The sequence below is a fragment of the Marmota monax genome, unplaced genomic scaffold (assembly GCF_021218885.2).
Source record: "Marmota monax isolate L192 unplaced genomic scaffold, Marmota_monax_Labrador192_F-V1.1 WCK01_AAM20220418_F8-fsc00012, whole genome shotgun sequence".
Lineage (NCBI taxonomy): Eukaryota > Metazoa > Chordata > Mammalia > Rodentia > Sciuridae > Marmota > Marmota monax.
Window position 1 is genome coordinate 11650435 of NW_026695227.1, and position 25173 is coordinate 11675607.

The 25173-nt window shown below is 35.3% G+C and overlaps 1 protein-coding gene across 20 annotated transcripts in view; it reads right to left on the minus strand.

The window, feature by feature from the left end:
• Positions 1–25173, minus strand: part of Sox5 (SRY-box transcription factor 5) — a 983564-nt gene that overhangs the window by 567702 nt on the left and 390689 nt on the right. The window contains exon 6 of one of the 20 annotated variants that reach the window (XM_046435871.2): positions 20277–20305. The exons of the other annotated variants lie outside the window; for them this stretch is intronic. The gene's annotated coding sequence lies outside the window, so the exon portion shown is untranslated. The remainder of the gene's footprint in view (positions 1–20276; positions 20306–25173) is intronic. 20 annotated transcript variants of the gene reach the window in all.

The window sequence follows — 25173 nt, forward strand, 5'->3', positions numbered from 1 at the left end:
AAGATAGCTACCATACTTCATAAATCTAAAAGGGGTTATTCAGCCCTTATTATAATTTAGTCATTCAGCATATAAGGAATGAAGAATAACCATAAAATACATGATAGTAGTTTTTATGACACATATTCAGACACACTCTTGTAAAATAGGGTTTTGTTTTCCTCCAGATTCCATTCTGAATAATGCAGTGATATCATAGATTTCCCCAAACTCTGAGCACAAAGAGAATCTCTGTGAAAGTAAGATGAGAGACATTTTCTGATGATTATAAATATAGTTAATTTTTCTAAAAGAGAATCATGAATTACATTAAATTTAGACTATTAATCCTGGGTCAAAAATACATAAAAACCCTTATTTTAATGCAAATACAATTACCCATTGTAAAATTTGTTTTTATGGATTTATTACATGACCTAAAGTTTCTCTTAAGGACGAATCTCAGAACAATATCCCAAAGGATATAAAGACCATGAAGACATAAAACACAGACCCTATTAGGAAACTCTAGCTGAGAGCTTGCTCTTCACTTCCCGTCTTTTTATTACCATTTCTCTTTCCCCCAATATCAATCACTCCTACTTATTATCCCCATTTCTTTTCTTTTTTTTTTCCTTCTGGAACAGCATGGGGTATAAAGTAGTTATTCAGCAAATAGTTACTGAGCAATCAGGACACCCCAATCCTTACAGGGTACTATTTCTTCCCCCCTTTTGCATCCCAACACTCTTCCACCATGTTCTCTGAGTAGTAACAAAAAGAAAATTCAAGAAACATATTAACATGGTATGATGGTTAGATGGATATGTTCAGATTAAAATAATATACATTTTCAATGCATATATTTAAGCTCTCTTTCCTTCAGTATTTAAACTAATTGAAGTCTCTTTCATCTTAAAACCATAAAAGAAAAAAAAATGTTTTGCCTAGCATCATTTTACCTCCTGAGAGAGATAGGTCTGGAACTTTGTTTGAAATTTCCTTTCTTTTCTTCTTTTTTTTTTTTTTTTGCCCTGTATATAACATTCTTATTTCTCCACAATCATTCTTCCAAGGCAGCTGATGCTAGGCCTCCAATAATCAACACACCACTGAATCCAAGGGGTAATTTGAGATCTACATCTTCAGTAGTATAGTCTCTTCTTTCCTTATGTATGCCTATAGATTGAACGTGTCTCCCAAAGCTGAGTGTTGGAAACTGAATCCCCAATGCAAAAGTGTTGAGAGGTGGAATCCTTAAGAGCTTGTGCCATAAGGACCCTGCCCTCATGAATAGGTTGGTGCCATTATCATGAGCAGGATCCTGATAAAAGGGTAAGTTTTGGAACCTTCCCATCCCTCTGTTGCACTTGCCCTTCCACTTTCTACCATGGGATGAAACAGTAAGAAGGTCCTTGCCATATGAGAGTCCCTAACCTTGCACTTCCCAGCCTCTAGAATATTAAAAACAAACAAACAAACAAAAAACTTTATAAATTATATAGCTTCAGGCATTCTGACTGGAGCATAAAATATAAGACATACCACACACTCTATTCTCTGACCTTTCAGGAGATTCCATTATACAGTTTCTCTTCCTACAAGAACCTACTCCAAAGTGCTCTCCTCCAGTTTTCTCTATAAACCCCTTTTTCTCCTCAGCACATGCCTGGATGTTGATGTCCCTTAGGGTTATGTCCTAGGCTCTCTTTTAATTCCCTACATAATCATTCACTCCCACATTTTAAATTATCACCTACATGCCAATGACTTCCAAATCTATATCTCCTTCCCGGACCCTTAGGACATGTCCCAAAGCCAACTTAATCCGAATATCTACTCAACATCTCCATGAGAAGCCTTTTAGGAAATATTAAATTGATGTGCTCAACATTCTCTGTTTCAGTTTGGATACCATAAAGCATGCTGCTGCTCAAGGCAAAAGCCAAGAAGTCAACTCTACTCCCCTCCTCACTCTACTCTGTCCTCCACTGACTATAAGTAGCATTGCTCTAGAGTGTCTCCATGATTAACAGGTTTAGTATGACATTTAATATGACACCTTTCTGCATCTCCACAACACCATCCTATTCAGCGTATTCGCATCGTTTTTTTTTTTTTTTTGGTATGACAAAATCTGTTTAAGAAACAGTTATGATTTGGATGTGAGGTATCCCCCAACCACTTCAGTTACCACTCCGTTAATCCCTATCAGGAGATTAAATCACTGATTGGGTGAAAACTCTTACAACCCTATCATTTCTTCTCTGAACCTTCTTGCATGTGTGGCTGGAGGAGGTAAGAATTGGGGCGTGGCTTTGGTATATATATTTGTATCTGGAGAATGGAGTCTCTCTCTCTGCTTCTTCATCACCGTGATTTGAGCCGCTTCCCTTTGCCGCACACTCCACCAAGATGTTCAGCCTCATCTTGAGCCCCCAGAAGTGGAGCCAGCCTTCTATGGACTAAGACCTCTGACTCTGTGGGTCCTCAAATAAACCGTTTCTCCTCTACAATTGTACTGGTCAGGTCCTTTAGTCACAGAAGTGAAAAAGCTGACTAAAACAGAAATATGATTTTGTTAATGCAAATCTATCAGTGTTATTTCCTAACTAAAATACCTTCTTTGGCTTTTTTTCTGACAAGACTCCATACCAGTTATCCCTAATCTAGCTGTAAGTAACTCCTTACCTTGTCAGTACCCTTCTGTCTCTTTTGTTCTCTGGACACCAGCATACTGCTCTCTCTGCAGTCACAGTACATTGTGGGTGACTCTTATCTCACACCCACCAAACCAACTGCTTCCTCCATGGAATTCTTTCTTTTCCTGGCATTTTTCACTTAACTACCTGCTGCTTCAGATCAATCTTAAAAGGCTTCTCAGAATGCTTTCCTTAAAGTGAGCTCAATAAATCAGTTTTATGGTTATATGTTTAGGTATTGTATGGTTGGTATATGCAAATATATTTAATATAAGATTGCAAATTATAAATAAACAGAATATTTTCAAATAAAGACTAAATAATAAATAAAACCAGTTAGTTGTTTGTGTAGCTCATTACCTTCTTAATGCCAGCAGGTCACTGCTTTGTCACTTATTAAATCTGTCCTGTTAGTCATTTGATAAATATCTTCTAAGAAAAAAAAAATCTGTGCCAGTTACTGTGCTAAATATTAACAGGACACTCATTGAAACAGGAATCGACCTTTGCTTTTCTCTCATGTAAGTGGCAATATGGTGGGGGAGATGAACACAAGGATGTCAAATTCTACAGTTTTTGTAAGCATGTACAGGAAACAAACATGATGAAATGCTAGTGATAGAGGTCAAGGGTCTATTTAGATAGGTTATGAGGAAGACCTCTCTAAACTTGATCTTCTAGCAGAGGTTAAAGAAGCCAGGCAAGATGGGTAAGTGTGGAGGAGGGGTAGTTCCACTCACTAGGAACAGTGTGGAGGTCCTGATTTGGGAGCAACGTTTGGCATATTCCCCAAACTAAATCAAAGAATGATTTCACCTTCATAAGCAGGGAATTAATGGCTCAAGTTGAAAGTACAAAGGTAAGAAGCCATATTCTGCAGGACCTTGTTGGTCATGGAAAAAAAAATGGATTTAATTCCAGGTACAATGAGAAACTCTATGGTGGGTATTTGGAATAGGGGAATGATGTGATATGATTATAATATGATCAGATTTACATATTAATCAGATTGCTATATAAGGAAAAGATTGTCAGAATGAGGGCAAGGGGTTTTAGGTAAAGTGACCAGTTTGGAAACTCACTAGAGTCTGGAGGAAAAATGATGGTGGACTAGGAAGGTAGCAATGGAGAAAGCATATACCAGGAAAGCTTCAAGATATAATATGCAAATGAAAACATTGGGATTTGCTAATAGATTTAAACACAATTATGCATATTTACAAGAACATCTGACTACTATTAATCTATACAAACATTCAGTCATGACTTAACTTCACATTGTGATTATAATGGGTATAATCAGTTGGATGGATGATACTAATTTAAAGCAAAGAATAATTTAGAGAAAATATTAAAAATACATCCATAATGAAGGTTCTTTTGAAGAAATCTTAAACACCTTTTCAGTTGAATAAACCCTTTATAGTCATTAGCAAAATACTGAAAAGTTTAGTCCCTATCTGTTAAAAACAAGATCAGTAAAATGGGAACATTATTTTGTCATGGATAATGCACCTTCTACAAATTTGGGAAAGGGATGCTGTGAACTGTGTTAAAATATCATAACATAATATCAGCCTGACCCAGGCTGCCTCCTTCTCACCATTTGATGCTCCATTTAATGTGGACCTTCTCTTCTTCCCAGCCTGCTCTATGGGAAAGCTGAACCTGCCTTTCTTCAGCTACCTCCTACACTTCAAAGATAACCAAATATCATCATTGTCCATCATGATATCCCATGCCCTTTCTGATACAATCACCCCTTGTCCTTCAGTGGTGCTTCTCTCTCAAACTTTTGTATAGGCTCATGGCCTATGACTAGCTCTGTCCCCAATCTCACTGGCCTTGACAAAACTGTGTAGGGATGGATGAGCATGTAACCAAATCAGTCCTTCTCTGAATTTTTTTTTAACCCTACTAGTAGGTGGTTATCTATTCCCAGTGTAGAACCAAGGCTATCAACATAGAAAAAGCCTGGGTTTAGCTAGATCCCTAGATAATAAATCAGAGCAGAGTGAACCAGAAGATAATAGAAAAGAAGCAGAGTAAAGAGAGATCCTGAAACTACACTTGTTTAAACCAATATGGGTTGAATTTATCTTGCTATAACTAACGGTCTTAACATACAAAAAGTGAGATAAGTTTAATAGAATCCAAAAGAGATTTTGATAAACATCTTAAAGGTTAAAATTGAAAAATATAAAGGTCGAAAAGACAACATTAGAGTTTTAGATTTTTCTTCATTTGTGTTAGAATATAATTCTATGTATTCCATCTGTAAATAGTTCTAACATGGCCATGGGTAAAAATTCAAACTAAAAATCAGTATGTGTGTTTGTGTGTGTGAATGCATGTTTGCGTCAGCATATATAAGATCATATGATCTATATATTTAATAAATTTGGAAGGTTACTGAAGAAATTGTTGATGGTGGTTACCTCTGAGAAATGCTAGAAAACAAAGGAATAGGAGAGAGCAGAAATACGGGATCTGCTAGAAATATAACGAAGAAGCAGAGAAGACAGATCTGAAATAGCATATTTGAAAGGAAAGGAACAAATATATGTGTGTGTGTATAAATACATTCAGATCTTTCAATAACATGATTATATTAGATTCTTCTGAAGAAAGCTAAGCATTCAAGTGTGAATGTTGGGGCCACTCTATTTTCTAAACATCTACTTAGCTCCAGTGGGTAAGAAACAGAAATGTCGGGAGAAAATAAGAAAAGTTATGAACAATCTACTTCTTGGGGTAAGACAGAGAAAGCAGGCCACATAAAATCATATTTTGTAAAGATCTCATGTAAGTCTAGCCCTGATCTAATCTCCAGGAGACTGAAATTTTGAACTTCTAACTTATTCACATACATGAACCCATGTATGTGGCATGTATTAATAAACCTTTTTAGCAATAATAAATAAACCATGGCAATTAATAAACCTTAGTTAAGAGTAGACTGCTTGGGAGAGCAGCAAAAGACAGGCATGTTTGATCTTCCCTAAACTAATAATTATGGAAATCAGGGACAAGGAGAAAAAGGCAAAGGAAACCAACACCTTAAAGTAGAGCAGAAAGGAGGCAGGGTTACAACTATCCCAGGATTCCACAGTGCTGACCCAGGCTGTCTCCTTCTCACCATTTGATGCTCCATTTAATGTGGACCTTCTCTTCTTCCCAGCCTGCTCTATGGGAAAGCTGAACCTGCCTTTCTTCAGCTACCTCCTACACTTCAAAGATAACCAAATGAACATATTCAACTCTCATTTCTATCCCAAATGCCAGCTTCAGGCTTTCATCTGGAAGTGTCTCTCTAGGTGAACCAGGCCACTAACATCTAACATATTTATAAGTGACTTGTTGTTCTCCATCCCTCAGACTTGTACTGTCCCCTGATTCCCAGTTAAAGAATTATCTAATTATCTAAATTAGAAATCTCTGGATTTCCTTCAAAACCTCATGATACAAGGTTCAACTCCAGTGACAGTTCATCTGAAACATTTATCATCCTCCTCAGGAATTAATTTATCGGGTACATCTACAATATAGTATTGTGTAAATGGCTTTACTCTAGCATTTATAATACAGGTGGCAGGGTTTTAGTTTTGTGACATTGATTGACATTAAACTGGGATTCCTAGAAGGGAATATATATCTGCTGGATTTAAAAAAAAAAAAAAAACATAAACTAGTACTACATTTATAAATAAAAGCTCAATTATTATTCATTAAATTTATTTCTACCACTTGATTCCATTTCACAAAGAATAACCCATTTGGTATTGCAATTGCATTACTACACCAACATTTTAAACACACAGCATTAACTTTACATATATTTACAATCTCACTGTAAGAATATGCAAAAGATGAAAATGTACGGCAGAAGTGAATATCAGGTGGATGATTTTAGCTCTGCAGCTGCTATTATTTATATTTCAAGAATTTTGAACTATGTGAGTCATGGCACATAGTATAAATTCATGTGATTGCCATGTGTAGGATTTGTGAGAAAAAGAAGAAAGTGGTACACATCTGTGTTATTAAAACAGTGTCTAGGTTTAAAATAAGTACTTTCAGACTTCACAGGTTCACTGGGCACAAATCTGCTACCTCCATATTTTGTCTACACTGACTAGATTTCCTGTGCTTCTTCTTTGTTGTTTTTCCTCTCATGTCAGAAGCTAATTCAGACTTGCTCAAGTCGTTTAGCACCAGGAACATGACCACATCTTTTCACTTCATTGATAACTTAAAAGAGATTTTGTTTGCTCTGTTATCCTATCAAGTTCCCCTTCAAGGCTCTCTTCAACACCCAGGGTCAAGTAAAAAGTGAAGAATAAGAAGAAGGGGGAAAAATGTTCAATTCAATTACATTCAATAAACATGCATGTACCAAGTACTCTGCTCTGAGACAGGATACAGAATGACAGATTTGAACAGCACCCATCATTACCAAGTAACCCTCAAGATACACAAATTATAATCCTTGAGATTCCATTTGTTAAACTTCCTAAATTTACCATGTGTGCTGAGGGTGCAATAGTCAGTAAGTAAATCCTTAATTTATAGAAACCAAGTTTTCTAAGAGGGGTTACTTATATTTCTTAAAAGGGATTTAATGTTTTTTTTTTTTTTTACAAAAAACAAAACAATTTAAGAAAACTAACACTTTAGAAATCTAAACAATAATATGCATGACTTTCTCATTTTGATTTCATGTCTTGCTCTATAAGTTAAAAAGTAAATAATTATAATGATAATTTTAATATTTATTTAAGTTTAATAATTTAAATGTCATTGGTGTGCATAGGAAGTGGGAAAACAAGGAACAGACAACTGAGGCTTTTAAAAGTTGAATTACTCACAAGGGGGAGGAAAAGGGGAAATACTGGGGAATGATATTGGCCAAATTATCTTGTTCTATTGTGTGCATGTATGAATACATAACAACAAATCCCACCATTAGGTACAACTATAATGTACCAATTAAAAATACGGTGAAAAGTTGAGTTACTCAGAAGAAGGAAACTGCAGTAGAAATAGTCAAATACTTGGGCTGAAAAGGTAAGTAGCTTTAGGAAAACAAATTGATTCAGGAATAATTCTTAAAGACAGTATTTTGAAATGCCCTCCAAGATCAAAACTGTTTCTAAATATTCTAATTCTAGTTCTAAGATCAAATGAGCAAAGCCAACAAGTCCAACATAATCATGGCCACACAATGATAGTAAAAGATTCATGAACTATATTTTAGATCCTAAAACTCACAAAAATTGGATAAGACACAATAAAGGGCAGGATAGAGAAAAACAAAATAATAGGCCCTTGTGAGGGTTTACACAAGTACCTCAGGATTGCCTTTTCCTGGACACAACAATGCCTAGAAAGAATTCTAGATAGGGCAGAGGGGTGAGAGGGAAATGGAGGGGGCAGGGGATTAGCAAGGATGGTGGCATGTGATAGACATCATCATCCAAAGTACATGTATGAAGACACAAATTGGTGTTTACACACTTCATATACAACCAGAGATATGAAAAATTGTGCTGTATACCTGTAATAAGAATTGTAATGCATTCAGTTGTCATTTATTTAAATTTTTTTTTTTAAATTACCCACACCAATGGAGGTCCATAGCATCTGGGGACCAGGATCTTATGCGAACAATAACATCAACTTAGCACTTTGATTCTTAAAGACAAAATAATATACCACCTGATTCCGCAAATGTTAATGTTTAGTATTTCCAATACTGCAATAAAAAGCAAAAATGGAAAACACTGGTGGGTGCAGTGGCTTCCTGGTTGGCTTTAATAAGAAGGAAAATCAACTGCAGAAATGCAAAAAGTTACTGATGAGTTTCTGAGTCTTGCTACTGTGAGCAAGTAGATCATTCAGTCTCTGTCACTCCCTGGAGAAAGTCAGAAGCACAGTTTTAAAAAGTCATAGAGGAAAGGCTAGGGTGGCTTCCTCTCATCCAAAGGTAATCACTTTATGAACTGTGCTACTGGCACTGGCGCCTCACCTAGATGTCAAAATAATCTGGAACAACCTCTACATTTAAGACAGATAAAGACGAGATGACTATGGTGTAAAATCAGAGGGGGTGAGGAACTGCCTTCCCCTTTTAAGAGCAGCATCAATTAAACCCAGGGGAGGCGGGAACAGTTTACTAGTTAATTAGTCCGGGGATGTGGTTCTTTCATGTGTAATTCAGAACAGGAACACCTGGTGTGCAGCTCTTCAAAGCACTAGGGGGGGCAGGGAAGCCAAACAATGCAAGAGAGGTCACCACAGAAAGCAACAGCACAAGAACAAAAACTGTTTCTCTGTGACCTTCACCCTGCTGTAAATAAAATGAGATTCCTGAGGGTCCACTCCCCCATTGGTCCTGGGAGAACAAACAGCTTCTGGCCCTCTCAGGGAGTTCTAAAAAGACATGGTGTTAACTAATTGTTTTATAACCCAATTAAAAAGAAAACAGAGAGCCAGAGAAATGCAAATAGGGATATAATGATTATAATCACATTCTGATATACAGCACACAGCAAAAATATTGACATGCTGCTTCTCGGCTGTGTGACCAGAGCTGCCCAGGTAACAGGGCACAAAATTAGGAAGTGAGGCGTCTACTTTAGGACAAATTACCTTGTTCTATTGAATCCGAAATTGAGCAGTTTTTAATGGAACACCTCTCCTTGTGAATTCTAAAACAGTGAGGTCATTTTTTTTTTAATTGTTGCTTCTAAACATTCAGGTTGTAGACAGGTTGATAAATGCAGGTGAAGAAACATTAATGTTTAAATTGAGCCAAACTATATATGATTTCAGCTGAGGTATCCATTTAAAGAAAGAATAATAAATTTTTAGGGGTTTTATTAGTGGGTTCATTCAAAAGGAATGAGGGAAAGTATCTGCTGGAAAGGGTGGAATCTGGTACCTTTAAAAAACCATTGCTGGGAGAAACTGCAACACCGAACATCATGTCTGAAGACATCATGAGAAAGCCTGCCATAAAAAGTCTTAACTTAATTTTAAAGATTGCAGGTTCAGAAGAAAATGGCTTGAAATTTTAAGCATTGATCACACTTGTCTTTGGTCTAGGGAATCCTTGCATAAAAGCAGTCTTATACCACTATGTGTGTGTGTGTGTGTGTGTTCTGTGGATTTATTTGTACAGTGAGTGTGTGTGTGCACACACAAAGAATAAGGGGGAAGAAAAACAGGCTTCTGATCCATTAAGCCAAAGGCATTGAAGAAGATAGGGAGGTGGACAAGAAAGTGAAGGAATTGTGAAAACGTTCTTAGCACATCTCTACAGCTCTCTATCTATATTAAGAAGGAACAATGAGCCAGAGATGGGAAGTTGAATAAAAACCACAGAATTATCTGGTGGCACAAGGGGAAAAAAAGCCAGCCAAAGGAAAAGTAAAAATAAGTGAAGATTATTTACAAGGGACTTACAGGTTTATGAAGATTCACTTTAAAACGCTGAGCATAAGAATAGAATTCTCCCAACCACTCAAAATTAATAGTTTCAGCATTGAGCTATGTAAATAACAATTTAAAAAGTATCTTTCTCTGTGTTTCTTTTTTTTTAACTTAGTATGCTATTTCGCTTTATTGCTGAGGCTGGCATTGAACTCCTTGGGCTCAAGCAATCCTCCTGCCTCAGCCTACCAAGTAGCTGGAACTGCAGTCATGTGCCACCGAACCTGCTCTGTATGTTTCAGAATTCAGTCATTTATTGGTAAAAGTTAAAATCTGTTCTAGACAGAAAGAAGGAAAATCAATTCAGACCAACAAGAAGAAAAAGCAGTCATGATCAGGCTGGGAGGACAGACACAGAAAGCCCAATTCAAAAAATCAGAAAATATCGTCCTCCCAGGCTGTGCAGCAGTTGCAGAAAGCCATAAGGACTCCCTCAGTTTTACCAATATCACTCCAGACCTGCTTTGCTATTTTCATTTCTAAGTGGGAATATCCACTTGCTGTTAACTGCCTGTGTTAGCTTTCTGTTGCTATAATGAAATACCTGAGAAAATCAACTTATAAATAGAAAATGTTTATCTTGCCTTACAATTTTGAATGTTTCTTTCAGTCCATAATAGGTTGTCCCCATGCTTTGGGCCTGGGTAGGAGGACATCAGAGTAGGAGGACATGGTGGAATATAACCACTTGCATCAGAAGCCAGGAAGCAAAGAGAGAAAAAGGAAGGAACCAGCTCTCTATAATCTCCTTCAAGGGCACAATGACACAGGACCTCCTACTAGGCCCAACTTCCTACAGATTCCAGTACTTCTCATTAGTGCCTCACTGAAGACTAAGACTTTAACACACCCGCCTTTGTGGGACACTCAACTTCAAAAAAGTTGCTCTCTCCTAAGTCTTGTCATGAGAATCCATGGTTCCTCAGAAGTCCCTCCCCCACTACATGTCATTAAGCTGGATTTTGCCAGATGACAGCCTTGTTCCTGGCAGTCTTTGGCTGATGAGGCTTTTACACATTCAGTAAATAATCATTGAACATCTACCATGTGGAATGCACTGGTGTTCTGTAAAGATAAGTGAAAATAAGTTGTATTCCTTGCATTCCTAAGGTCCTACTATCTTAAGAGAAATGGATGGATATATAAATGATGTAAATGAATGCTGAATATAATTATTGCAATAGGTATAAACAAAGTACTCTGGAGGTTCAGAGGACAGAGATGTGGCTAGCAAGATGGGATCCGGAATGCTTAGAAGGAAGTAATTTGTGAATGAGATTCCTAAAAGAGATTCCAGGTCTGGAAGCAGGCTGTCCAAGTGGAGAGATGCCTAGGAACCAAGATGTAGATGGTGGGAAGGAGAGCAACCCTTCAGGGAACTGCCACCAAGTGCACCCCTGAAATGACTGGGAAGCCAGCCTGAACTCAGAGACCTCATGGATGTGCTTCACCTGGTGGATGATACAGTACCACTAAAGGTATAGAACAAGGAAATAGCTCCATGAGACCTATCTGTAGGACAATTTCTCCCATAATGATATGGAGACTAGCAAGAGGCAGGGTGTTTTAAATACCCCCATGGGAGTTTACTGGAGTTTGAAAAAAGGTGGTGAAAACAAGAATGAAAAGAACCCAAGAGACTCTAAAGGCAAAACAGCAGGAAATGATGATGAAGAGGACAAGTGGAGCCAGAGGCAAGAGGTACACAGGTCCAGCAGCCAAGAGGCCTTGTGACAGGTGGGGGATGGGAAGGGAGGCTTGGATTAACATTCTATTGCCATCCAATCCACAGCAGTCCAAATTCCTGCTCTGTATCTGTTCAGCTTTTAACAATTATCCTGGAGATAGAATTATGTTTCCAAGTAAAGGAAGCGAATATTTCATGGTGAATGCTGGATTTAGGTACTACTTTCTGTAACTATGCAAAGTTGGCCATTGTTTAACCTCTCTAACCCTGAAAGTCCTCCTTTGTGCAAAGGGCACTGTAACAGCACCTGCCTCATAATGGTAATCTGATGAGAAGGTTAAATACCTGAGCACATTCAGCACTTGGTGGAGTGCTATTGTTCAGGTGGAATTCAGACCTTGTGGCTGGGTGGGTGGGGGCAGGGAGGGCTGTCATGAGGACCAGGGATCTTTCTGGCCCTCTCCAAACTTTACCTGAGAGAGAGAAGACATTTCCATACTTTGAATTAAAAAAAAAAGTTGCTTTAACATCATATTCCCCATTTGGAAAGGGGAAAGGGCACTTGCTTGTACTTCAAAAGTCGTTTGGGATTTGCTTTTTCTTTTGTTTTTAAATGTGTATGCTCTCTGATACATTTGGACTCAATTGAGGGTCTTTGTTACTCTAGCCCAAATAAATTAGAGTTTTAATATGTTTGCTATAGGATAGAAATCCATTTAGATCTTACCTAAAATTTTACACTTTACTCCAAAAATAGCATTCACTCTTGAACAGAGCTAATAAAGGTCTGGAACTTAAAAGTATCTCAGTCTTAAAATAACAGATCCCAACAATGAAATGCACTATTTATATTTCAAAGTGATTTTCCAGTTTTCAAAACCTAACTTCTCTTTAGAGGTTTGCAGTACATAGAAAAACAGTCAGTTTATTAAATAAACACCAATATAAGTGCAGTCATTATTGATAATCATAGGTGGCATATGTAGTCTAGTAAAGTAAAATAATAGACCTATGCTGGGCATATTCTCTACTGAGACTCAGCAGTACCTGGTAGTGAGGGGGTATGATGAGGGTGGAAGGGCTCCAGGGTGTGAATCGACCTCCTTGCATTGAATTGTGAACTCTGTTCACAGATTTCTAACTTCATCTTTATAACATTGGCCTTGACAGACTTATCATAGTTAAGTTTCTAATTCACAAATATTGTTTTCTTGATCTTACTTCACAATGAGTGAGACTACGTGAGACCTTCAACATAAGAATCAGCAGAAAGATGTACAAAGTTCAAAGTGGTTGGCCTTGGCAGGATCACCATGCTGTTTGTGCCTCTCAACTAGATCTGGTCAGATCTACCACCCATCACTGAGATGTAACACTTCCTGGAATCAAATGGGGTGGTGCACTGTTTGGCAGTTTGGGATGAAAGGTAAAGGAGCTGGCAACCAACCAAACCAGAAAGGAATGTGTGCATAGTGGAATGCAATCACCCAGTTAGAGGTTTGGCAGCACTCTAGCCTTAACAAAGGAAAGGTAAAGTTCTACTTTGGAGGTCCCTAATAGGTAGAACTTTATTTTGCATTTCATTCTCAAATATAGCCCTTTAGTTAAACCTTGCTGCTTAAAATAGTATCAGCGTCAGTTTTAGTGCCCCAACTCAGAAACAGAGACCTGCTCACTTGATCATCAGCTGTTTATCCTTGTGTTCTATTGCAAAAGGATTGGAGCAAAAGAAGAAAGTGTGCTTGCTTTTGACAATTGAGTTTTTCTCCTGTTCATCGGCTAACACTTTCTTATATAATAGTTTGCATTTATTTTGCAAGAACTTATACTGATCCTACACACAGAGATGACACCACTCCCCTCCAGGCTGGCCTGTCAATCACTATACCATCTCTTCACATACAACATGTTCCATATTTTCTTTGCTAACATAGCCAGTGGTGTTTTGGTTTACTTGCGCATTAAGTTAATGCTGCTTTTTAATGGACACTTAAACATCAAATCTAAAGAACAGGACAGTGAGCTTTTAGTACAGAAGCATTTGTGTGTGGTGGCAGGGTGGGGGCTGGAGGTAGAGAAACATGTTTTCAGGGCAGGTAAGAAAACACACATTTCATTTTAACATATTTAGTCTTAGAAATAGAGGTCTAAAATTCTACTCTTCCAAAATGACCTTCTGTTCTGACTATACACAGGTGAAAGAGCAGATAATAATAGGTACACTTAAGGGACATAAAAATTTGTCACATCGATTTCAACTACTATGTACATCTATCTACAGGATGATCCTGGAGCTATTCCCCCCATTTTAAAAATTGCTGTAGGATGTTCCAGCCATTGCCAACTGTGTGTGTCCCAGGCAACATAATAGATTATACCTCGACTCCTTAAAGAGCACCCTGATAATATGCAAGGCTAAAATGTCAGAAGCTATTAGAAACTCTCAGATGCACAATATATCTCCATCCCTGAGTTTTCCCCTTACACTGCGAAACACCAGACAACAGGCATGCAAACTGCTCAGCTGCAACTGTTCCAAGTCGAATAATTACAACTTGTCAGAAAGAATTAATTTTCCCATTTCTCATAAAGATGTGTAAAAATTACCATGTTATTATACACTGACACTCTCTGGAGGCAGACACAAAATTTAATTTTGAATTCTTTCCGCATATTAAATTAAATCCATAAATAAGAGTTTAGGCATTCACTCGGAAGCATATGTTCATTGGGAGCGAAAGCCAACACGAGCCCGGCTGTAATGGCTGTTGTAATGTTTTAATAGCTCGCTTCTTCTAAGCACCAATAAATTTACATGATCATAACAGTCGTGGGCATACAAGAAGCCCATTACTGTCTGGGCACAGGCAGCAGCGTTAACAGGATGGAAAAATGGAAAAAGGAAAAAAACTCTTAAATAAAATTAGGCAACTGCACTTGTCAGCTGCTCCATGATTGAATTTTTAATATTGTGGTCAATTGGTCAAAACAAATAATGGGATAAAATATTTTAATGTATTTAGAACCTGTTTCTGTGGTTAGCCCGCAAAATAGTTTTTGTTTGTTGGTTTTCAGAAAGCAGACCATTTCAATCTTGCTGTTTTGAACTGTTTTATTTTTAAAGATACACTTTGCTATTTTTAATCGCTGATAGGACATTTGCTCTCTGTGTGCCATATCCTGTATTGGAGCATTGCAGAGTCGGCTCAGCGGGTGATTCGTTTTAGCCAATGGTGTCTGGCCTGAGTGAAACGCTGGAGGTGATAGGAAGCAAACTCTAAGTCTAAGGTCCTGTACAGCCTCTAGGGCACAATAGCACCTTGCCTGTCTGGATGACAGAACCCTATTCTTTCAAGACATAAATGAATACATGCACCATAATTAAATCCACATTGAAAACACTGCAGCTTTCAGACCAGTTTGGAGGTGGTATACAATCCAATTCTTAGTGTTTGTTTTCTGAACACAGAGCTTACTTCTTAACTTCTATGAGTATATTCACCCTGGTTGTGGAAACAAAGTACTGTATGGCAAAAGTTATACTGTAGTTCAAATTACTTAAGTGTTTTCCAAAGACAGAGTCCAAAATAGTTACAGTTCAGGTCACTGCTGGCTAGGTGGCATTTCTGATCTAGTTACTGACCTAAAGCTAGGGACTGGTATATGAGGAGAGAATCAGAGAGGGAATGATGTTCAGGAAAAAAAAAAAAAGTTCTGTTACAAAGGATATGAGAATGGGCCAAATATTGTTTCTTCAAGGCATGAAAAATTATGTATTGTTAGAGAAATTATATGATAAAGGCAAAATTTTTCAAAAATTTAGTTCTTATAAAACTGGCACATGTGTTTGAGCATATACTCCACAACCATCCTATAGATGCAACCAAAAACCCTTTTAAATAAATCACAGTAACTTAACATCAGTAAAGTCAGCTTCAGATTTTCTATTAAGTTTGCAGAAAAACTGAACTAAGTAAATATCTTAATATTCCAAGTAACACATATTCCTATCAGGTCCCACATATTAAAAAGAGCAGTTTTTTAAAAAATCAGTCATCCTCAAAAGCTTCAGAGAAAAGGACAAAGCATATGCATTAAGTATTTCTAGGTATTTCAGAAATAGAAGAACACATATAAAACCATTAGAACATTCTGGGAAAAAAGACACGCCTTCCCACAACCTCATTAAAGGACTCTGAAACTTTTCTTCAAACCTCTCGCCTTACTGCTAAAAAACAAGGTATATATGGAGTGCATTTAAAACCTCCTTTTAAATCTCTCTTTTCCTATATGATTTAATCCAGGTTGCTATTAAAATAGCTTACCAGGTGAAACATATTTATATCCAAAGTGTTGCAAAATTTTATTAAATGAAGGAAAAATCTGTCAGCAAGGAGTTTTAAGGGGAAAATGGCTATGGCTATACTTAGGTAATGGAAGATGGTGGATATTTTGAAAGAAAGTTGGAAGGTTTTCTTAAGTTAACATGCATACAGGTTGATGAAAAGAACATCAGTCTACTAATAATACTACCCATGGTATAAAAGATTCTGACTAGGAGAGAATACTAGATTAAATAACTTCTTTTATCCAGTAGGATTTCTTGTTATTGTAAATGGCTGGAAGAATCCTTGAGGAGCCAAGTGGAACTCAGGCCAATCACAAAAGGACACTCATTGTTCCAAAGGACAAGTGCCTTCCTTCGACACTAGTGAGTCCTAATGCACACAAATGAAAAGATTTTGTAAAACTCATTTGAATAACAGAGTATTTCTCTCTCAAATACTGTAAACTATTCTGTTTGATTATTTATTATTTATGTGACTGCATCAATGTGCCATATGCCCAAAATTCGAGTAACAATGTAAACAGGTGGTAACAAAAATTTGGGTTATTAGGGTCTGAAATATGATAAAAGGCAATTTGGCATAGTTTTGGGGGGTGTGGGTGGGGAGTGTAATTACTCCAAATGTTAAATTAATCACTTGTTGAATAATATTTATATTTAAGTGTGAAGGACTTTATGAATGGAAAGGAATCATTAGTTAGGAAATAAGATAGGCATAATGAAAATGCTTAAGGTTTCTCTGTCATAAAATACCTGGAATCAAATTATTAAGTCTTTATTTTCATAAAAACATGAGGTTTACGTTGTACTCACTAGCATAGGGTAGGAGAGAAGAAACCAGGGAAAGGAGTGGACAGGACTGTCAGCCTTCTATCTCACCTCCTCCACTCCACCTCATGAATATGAACTTAAATTGGGAAAATGGTAACACTGAACCCCAAGGTATGGAAAGAGGTGTAGGACTTGGTTTCAGTATCATGAAACTCAAAGTGTCATGCCTCACATGATGTTTAATATTTGGTTTTTGATAGATGTGTTCTCTGCTATGTCCAAAAGTTTATGGCCCGTAGTGGTAACAAAGGTATATGAAAAAATTATCTTTTCTGTTTCCCTTTCCCCCTCTCTAATGGGCAATTGAGGGGTGGATATCTCATAAAGATGCCCACTCCATTTTGATAAACCTCATTAACTGTTGATTCTCATCTTCATGAAATTTTTCTACCTACTTCTCTATTTTACTTTTTCTTTAAAACATGTACTATTGGGACAAGACGAAGTAACAGGGACTGGATTTACTTTATCACCTGAAACAACTAAAAATGAAAAGATCAAATATGTGGAAAAAAATGCTTTTAGGTATATTGAACATGGGACAACAGAGAACACTGATCCCTGAAAACCAAAAAACAAATGAGAGCACAATATGGCCCTAGGAGAGCTGCAGCTCACCATCTTGCGTTTCAACGCTGTAGCTCAGGCAAGGGAGAGCTCCACAGTAATGTAGCCTCCCTGAGTTGAGAAGATAGAGCTGAATTGAGGAAGACGAAGGTGGCTAGAGTTCACTGGACCAGCTATTAGGAGAGAACTGCACAGAGAAATTGGGAGACGTATAGAGGGTCCCATTCAAGGATTCAGCAGAATTATGATCAGCACTTGTAAAAGTAAACTGCCCAAGGCCAGGAAAAGAACCCCCAAGAAAACTAGAGGAATTAGTACCTAGGGGTTATACAGGTTGGGGATAAAGCCTATTTTCACCAGCCATGCTGGAAAAACAAACAACTAGCAGAGCTATATTAGAGAAAAGTATCTTGATTTAATAGTAGGAACAATTAGATCTAGAAAAATGCTGCTTTGATCATACCTAATAAATAATAAAAGAGAGCCAAAGTGATTAATCTGTTTCCAAGTAACTTCATTGGGGTCCAGAAAAAAAGCTCAAGAATATATATAGGAATGCATAAATATCTAGTTTCCAATGAAGTAAACTTCTGTGAGTCTGGTATCCAATAGATAAACACTAGGTAGAGAAAAGGGGTGGGAAGGGAAGAGAGGGGGCCTGAGGTTAGAAATGATGGTGGAATGTGATGGACATTATTATCCAAAAGTACATGTATGAAGACACAATCACAAAAAGAAAATTATAGAAACTCATATAAAATTGAACAGCACAAACTAGTCATAAAGATAAAAATCTTAAAAGAATCCAGAGGAAAAAAGATATTACTAAAAATAATAAAAATGTTTTGAACAACCAAGAATAAAAAAATTAAAAAAAATAATAAAAATGACATAACAGCAGATTTCTCATCAGAAATAATAAATTCATGAAGTGAAAGCAAAACCTTTGATACACTAAAGGAAAGCAAATGAAAGTCTTGAATTCTGTAATTAGAAAAAAAATCCTTCTAAATAAAGGTGAAATATAATGTATAAAATACAAATAAAAAACATTGAAAGAATTAAACCAGCAGATCTACCTCACAAGAAATTTCCAAGTTCTTCAAGTATAAGATAATGAATTATACTTGATGAAAATATCTATCTAAAAAATGGAATGAAAAGCTGGGCATAGTGGTGCCAGAAAGTTGGGAGGCTAAGGCAGGAGAATTCCAAGATGATGGTCAGTTTAGGCAATTTAGCAAGAACTTGTCTCAAAATTAAAAATAAAAGGCAGTAGTGATAAAGCCCAGTGGTAAAGTATGAAGGTGAAATATAATGTACAATATTATATTTGTACTCGGGTTCAATCCCCAGTATCACATGCATTGCACACACACACAAAAAAGGAATGAAGAACACCAGATATGGTTAACTATGGGAATAAACATAAGTTTTTTCTAACTTAAATAAACATATGTAAAAGACATGTGGCTGTTTAAACAAAATAACAATTATGTAGTGCTGAGTTTGCAATATATTAGAAGTTATATGACGAAAATAGTAGAAATCCCAAAAGGAAGAAAAATGGAAACATACAACTCTATATTCTCTTAATATAGAGGAAAAGGTATAATGTTCCTAAAAGTTAGACTAATCCTAAAATAATGCTATAATAATAATTTGAAGAGTTGTAGCTTGTATGTTCAAGAATAAATAAAATGGAATTATATAACATATTAATTTTGAAGAGTCAAAGAGGGAAGTCTCAAAGAAGAAATAGTACAAAAAAGAAATAAGTAGCAAGATGGTATATTTAAACCTAAATATATTAATAACAAAATTAACCATTAATGGTCTAAATTTCCCAGTTAAAATATGATTGACATTGCAAATTTTAAAATAAGACCTATCTAGAGATTTCCAGCAATAACTCCACTTTAAATATACATAGGATGCTAATAGAAAATCATTAAAAAAAAAAACCAATGGTTTACCATGCTAACATTACTCTTTTAAAAGTCAGAATGGCTATATCAATATCAGGCGAAGTTACTTTCAAAAGAAAGACTACAACCAGGCATAAAGAAAGTTGCTATGTAATAAAACCATCAATTTATCAAGAAGACATAGCAATACCAAATATTTGTGAATGATATATATGTGAAGCAAAACTTAAAAGATACATAATTATATAAGATTTTAATATCCTCTCTCAATATTTGATCAAGTAGACAGAAAAATCACTAAGGATATAAATAATTTGAAGAATATTACTGACAATTTGACCTGGTATTTGTAGAATATTCCATCCACCAATAGTACAGTATACTTTCTTTCAAAGTTCACACAGAACACTTTCAAAGGCAGGCTATAGTCAGACCATAACATATTTTTCAATAAATTTAAAATAATACAATTCCAATAAAGAATGTTACTTGACCACCCATGGAATTAAACTGGAAATCAATAACTGCATGGCAATTGTAATATCCCCAAATATCTGTAAACCAATATGACACTTCTAAATAATCCAAGGTCAAAAACAAACTCATAAGACAAATTATGAAGCATTTTAGATCAAATAAAAATTAAAACATCAAAATGTGTGAGAACCCACTAAAGCAATCCGTAGGGTAAATGTATAGCACAAAGTGCCTATATCAGAAAAAAAGAAAAAGTCACAAACCTGAGGCTTTAGTTTCCACCTTAGGAACCCTAGACAAAAGAGCAAACAAGACCAAATGTAAGCAGAAGATGGAAAATAACAAAGTTCAGAGTAAATTCAAAGAAATAAGAAATTTAAAAATCAATATAGAAAATTAATGAAGCCAAAACCTAGTTAAGTTATTGATAAGATCAATAAAATTAGAAAATCTCTAGCAAAACTACTCAGGAAAAGAGGAAGAAACAGAGAAAACATACAAATCACCAATAAGAAAAAAAATGTAAGAAATACTACCACTAAAAATTCTACAGATGAAGAAAGTGATAATAATATTTTGGTTAACCTATGCCAAAAAATTAAACAAATAAAATGGACATGTTCATTAACAGATACAAATTATTAATGTTCACTTGAGAATAGATAACATAAATAGCTCTATTTCTATTTTTAAAATGAAACATAGATGAAAAAATCAAAAGAAAACATAAAAACTTCCAATAGACTGCAAATTGGTGCAGCCAATATGGAAAGCAGCATGGAGATACCTTGGAAAACTGGGAATGAAACCATCATTTGGCCCAGCTATCCCTCTCCTTGGTCTGTACCCAAAGGACTTAAAAACAGCATACTACAGGGTCACAGCCACATCAATGTTTGTAGCAGCACAATTCACAATAGCTAAACTGTGGAGCCAACCTAGATGCCCTTCAGTAGATGAATGGATAAACAAAATGCTGTGTATATACACAATGGAATTTTATTCAGTATTAAAAGAGAATAAAATCATGGTATTTGCAGGTGAATGGATGAAGTTGGAGAAGATAATGCTAAGTGAAGTTAGCTAAACCCAAAAAACCAAATGCTGAATGTTTTCTCTAATATTAGGATGATGATTCCTGATGGGGTTGGTGGGGAGCATGGGAGGATTATACTAACACTAGATAGAGCAAAGGGTTGGGAGAAGAAGGGAGGGGGCCCAAGAGTGGGAAGGATGGTGGAATGAGATGGACATCATTACCCTAAGTACATGTATGAAGACATGAATAGTATGACTCTGCTTTGTGTACAGCCAGAGATATGAAGAATTGTGCTCTATATGCATAATATGAATTTGTAATGCATTCTGCTGTCATATATAACAAATTAGAGTAAAAAAAAAAAAACTTCCCACAAAGAAAAATTTAAGTCCAAATTGCTTCACTGGTAAATTCTGATGATAATTTAAGAAACAAATAATGCAAAGTTCTATACAAATTCTTCAATAAAGTAAAAAAGAAAAGAATAGCTCTCAAGTCATTTTATAAAGCCAATATATTTTGATATACAAACTTACAAAGATATTATAAGAAAAATATAGTCTTGGATCAGCCATGAATATAGATGCAATTTTTTTCTTTTTCTTTTTTTAACCAGGGGTTGAACCTAAGTGTGCTTACCACTGAGCAACATCTCCAGCCTTTTTTATTTTTTTATTTAGAAACAGGATCGTCCTAAGTTGATTAGTGCATCACTAAATTGCTAAGGATGGCCTTGAATTTGCAATCCTCCTGCCTCAGTCTCCTGAGTCACTGGGATTATAGACATGTGCCAACACACCCAGCTAGATGTAATATTTTTAATAAAATGTTAACAAACTGGCTACAATTTAGTTCATCCCAACAATGCAATTGCATTTTAAAACTTGGAAACTGGTCGATGTCATTTACAATATCATCAAATTGAAATGAAAGACTATGAAATCATACCAATACATATAAAAAAAGCATTTGTAAATTCCAATAACTGTTCTTCATATAAATTTTCAGTGTACATATAGGAGGCAATGTTCCCAATCTGATAAAGAACAACTACAAAAAACTTACAAGAATATCCTACTTAAACAGCAAAGAATGATTGCAACCTCCTAAAATCAAGAATAAGATAAGGTGTCTACTGTCACAACTTCTATTCAATCTTATAGTGAAGGTTATACTGGAATGCAATAAATCAAGAAAAAGCAAAAAAAAAAAAAAAAAAAAAAGAAAAGAAAAAGCAATAAAAGGAAAGCATATATGAAAGCTATTGGTAAAATTGTCTTTATTCAGAAAATATAACTATATTGAAAATATGATTCAATTTATAATAAAGCTACTAGAACTCACAAGTTTAAAGGGGAAGAATATAAAGTTAATACACAAAAATAAACTATTATTTATGCCAATAAGAAAAATTTAAAACTGAAATTTAAAATAGGTTATTGTTTTCAGTAACTTTTTTTAAAGGAGGAGTAAGAAAGCCATGAAGAACCATGTGTGTGTGTGTGTGTGTGTGTGTGCGCGCTTCTTGGATTGAACCCAGGAACTTGCACATGCTAGGCAAACTGAGATATGTTAACATTTTCAATAGCATCAAAATAGTGACATAACTAAGAGATTAATTTGAAAAATTATAGAAAATTATAGATTGAATATTACCAATTACTGCTGAGAGAAATCAAAGATGATTTATATAAATATAGAGATATACTTTGTTGACTGGTTAGAAGACTCAACCTTATCACAATGTCATTTCTAGCCAAATCATTTTATATATTACAAGTGATTCCTACATGGTCTCAACGACAATCCCAGAAAGGATTTTTGTAGAATAAGACAAATTCATTCTAGAAGTCATACAAAATGCAAAAACTCTTGAACAGCCATACAATCTTAAGGAAAAAATTCAAAATTTATTGTATTGACTTGTTTAGATTTCAAATCTTATGAAGCTATAGTAAACAAAATTTAGTACTGACACAAAGAAAGACAAATATATCAATGCAATAGAATAGAGTTTAGAAACCAACCCACAGATATGCATAATATAGTTTTTACACAGAACTGCAGAAAGGATATTTAGTTAAGAAACTGTCATGTTTTCAAAATGGTAATGGTATAAATGGACACTGGTATTAAAAATATCAAACTCTGATTCAAACCTGGCACTATATATTAATATTAACTCAAAATTGATCATAAATCTAAATATAAATCCTAAAAGTATAAAAATTCTAGAACACATAGGAAAAAATCTTTGTGACCTGGGCTAAGCAAATATTTTATACAAATCAAATTAAAAGAATAATACCCAGAAAAAAATCTGACTTTATCAAAAATAAAAATTTCTATTTGTGAAAGGACAATTGTTAAGAATGGTCAAATACAAAATAAGGAAAATATCTGAAAATCATATATTAATTAAGGACTTGTATCTAAAACATATAAAAGAGTCTAAATACTAATAAGAAAACAAATAACCCAATTTTAAAATATATCAGAAATTCATATAGATACTTCACTAAAGATGATACAGAGATGGCAAATAAGCACATGAAAATATTATCAACATTGTTAATCATTAGATAAATGCAAATTAAAATTGTGATGGTATAATACATATATCCACTAAAATGACTAAAAAAGACCAATCATACCAAATTCTGGCTGGGATGTGGAGAAACTGGACTACCATATGTTGCTGGTGGAAACAGGAAGAGTTTCTTAAAAATTCATGCATTTTGTTACCCTATGACTAGTCATTCTACCTCTTGGTATTTATGCAACAGATAATAGAGAATATATAAATTGCTTTATAAATGTGCAAACAAATATTCATAGCTGCCTTTTTTTGAAATAGCCAAAGTGGAAACAATTCAGATTCCATGAACAAATGAATGCACACACACACACACACATACATACACATATATATATATGAATATATATTATGTACATATGTAAATATACATGTAATTACACATATAGTGGAATATTGCTCAGCAATAATAAGGAAATGAATAGCTGATATACACAAAGAACATGGATAAATCTAAATAATCATAAAGAGTAACACTAGAACTTACCCCTCAAAAAACCTTTTTTAAAAAATGTAAATAGGGGATAGAGCTGTAGCTCAGTGGCAGGGCGCTTGCCTCACATGTGTGAGGCACTGGGTTCGATCCTCAGCACCACATAAAAAAAAATAAATGAATAAATTAAAGGCATTATGTCCATCTACAACTATACTAAAAAACTAAAAGAAATGTAAACAATCTTTTTTTATACAATTCTAAACATGTACAAATCTCAAATCACAGAAAACAGGAAGAGGAAACAACTATTTAAGGTGATTGGTATGTTTACTCTTTTGATTGCAGTGACTGTTTTTGGTTCCATACATACTTCAATAATTGTCAAATTGTACACTTCAAATATATGCAGTTATTATGTGTATGTATGTATATATATCTGCCTCAATATGATTATAAACTTATTATGAAATATGTGTATTATTTGGTTATTTTCCTTTACTAAAATGAATGCTTCTCTAAAGCATGGCTTTGTTTACTATATCACTGTATTCCCAAGGCCTAGGAAAATACCTGACTCATAGTAGATACTAAATAGGTATTTGTGTAATGAGGAGTCTTACAGAGATTCTTAGGCTCTGATTCATCCAATTGCAAAAGAAGTGGGTTCATTTACAAACATGTAGAAGGAAGAATAGACTTTTGTGGGACTGAGAAAAGTAAGATCCGTTTGGAGATGTGAAGTTAAGCTGTTTGTGGTACCTTCAAGACAGAATGTTGAGTAAGTTATAACAAATGAGCTGATGGGTTGAAGATAAAAATTTGGTGAACATGAGCTTTTAGGTGCCATTGATTTGAACAAAATCACTCAAAGAAAACTGGCAAAGTGAGAGGGGAACATATCAAACAGAGCCTACAAGATGATAATCATTGAAGGGAGACACAGAGGAAGAAATTGTTACAAGGAACTTAAAATCAGGTGGCTTGAAAGATGGAAGAAAAGCTGGTCTGATTGCTGTCTCATAAGTAAACAGAGATTAAAAAAATTAAAAGAAAGAATAATGAAGAACTCACATGTAGCATAGGCACTAA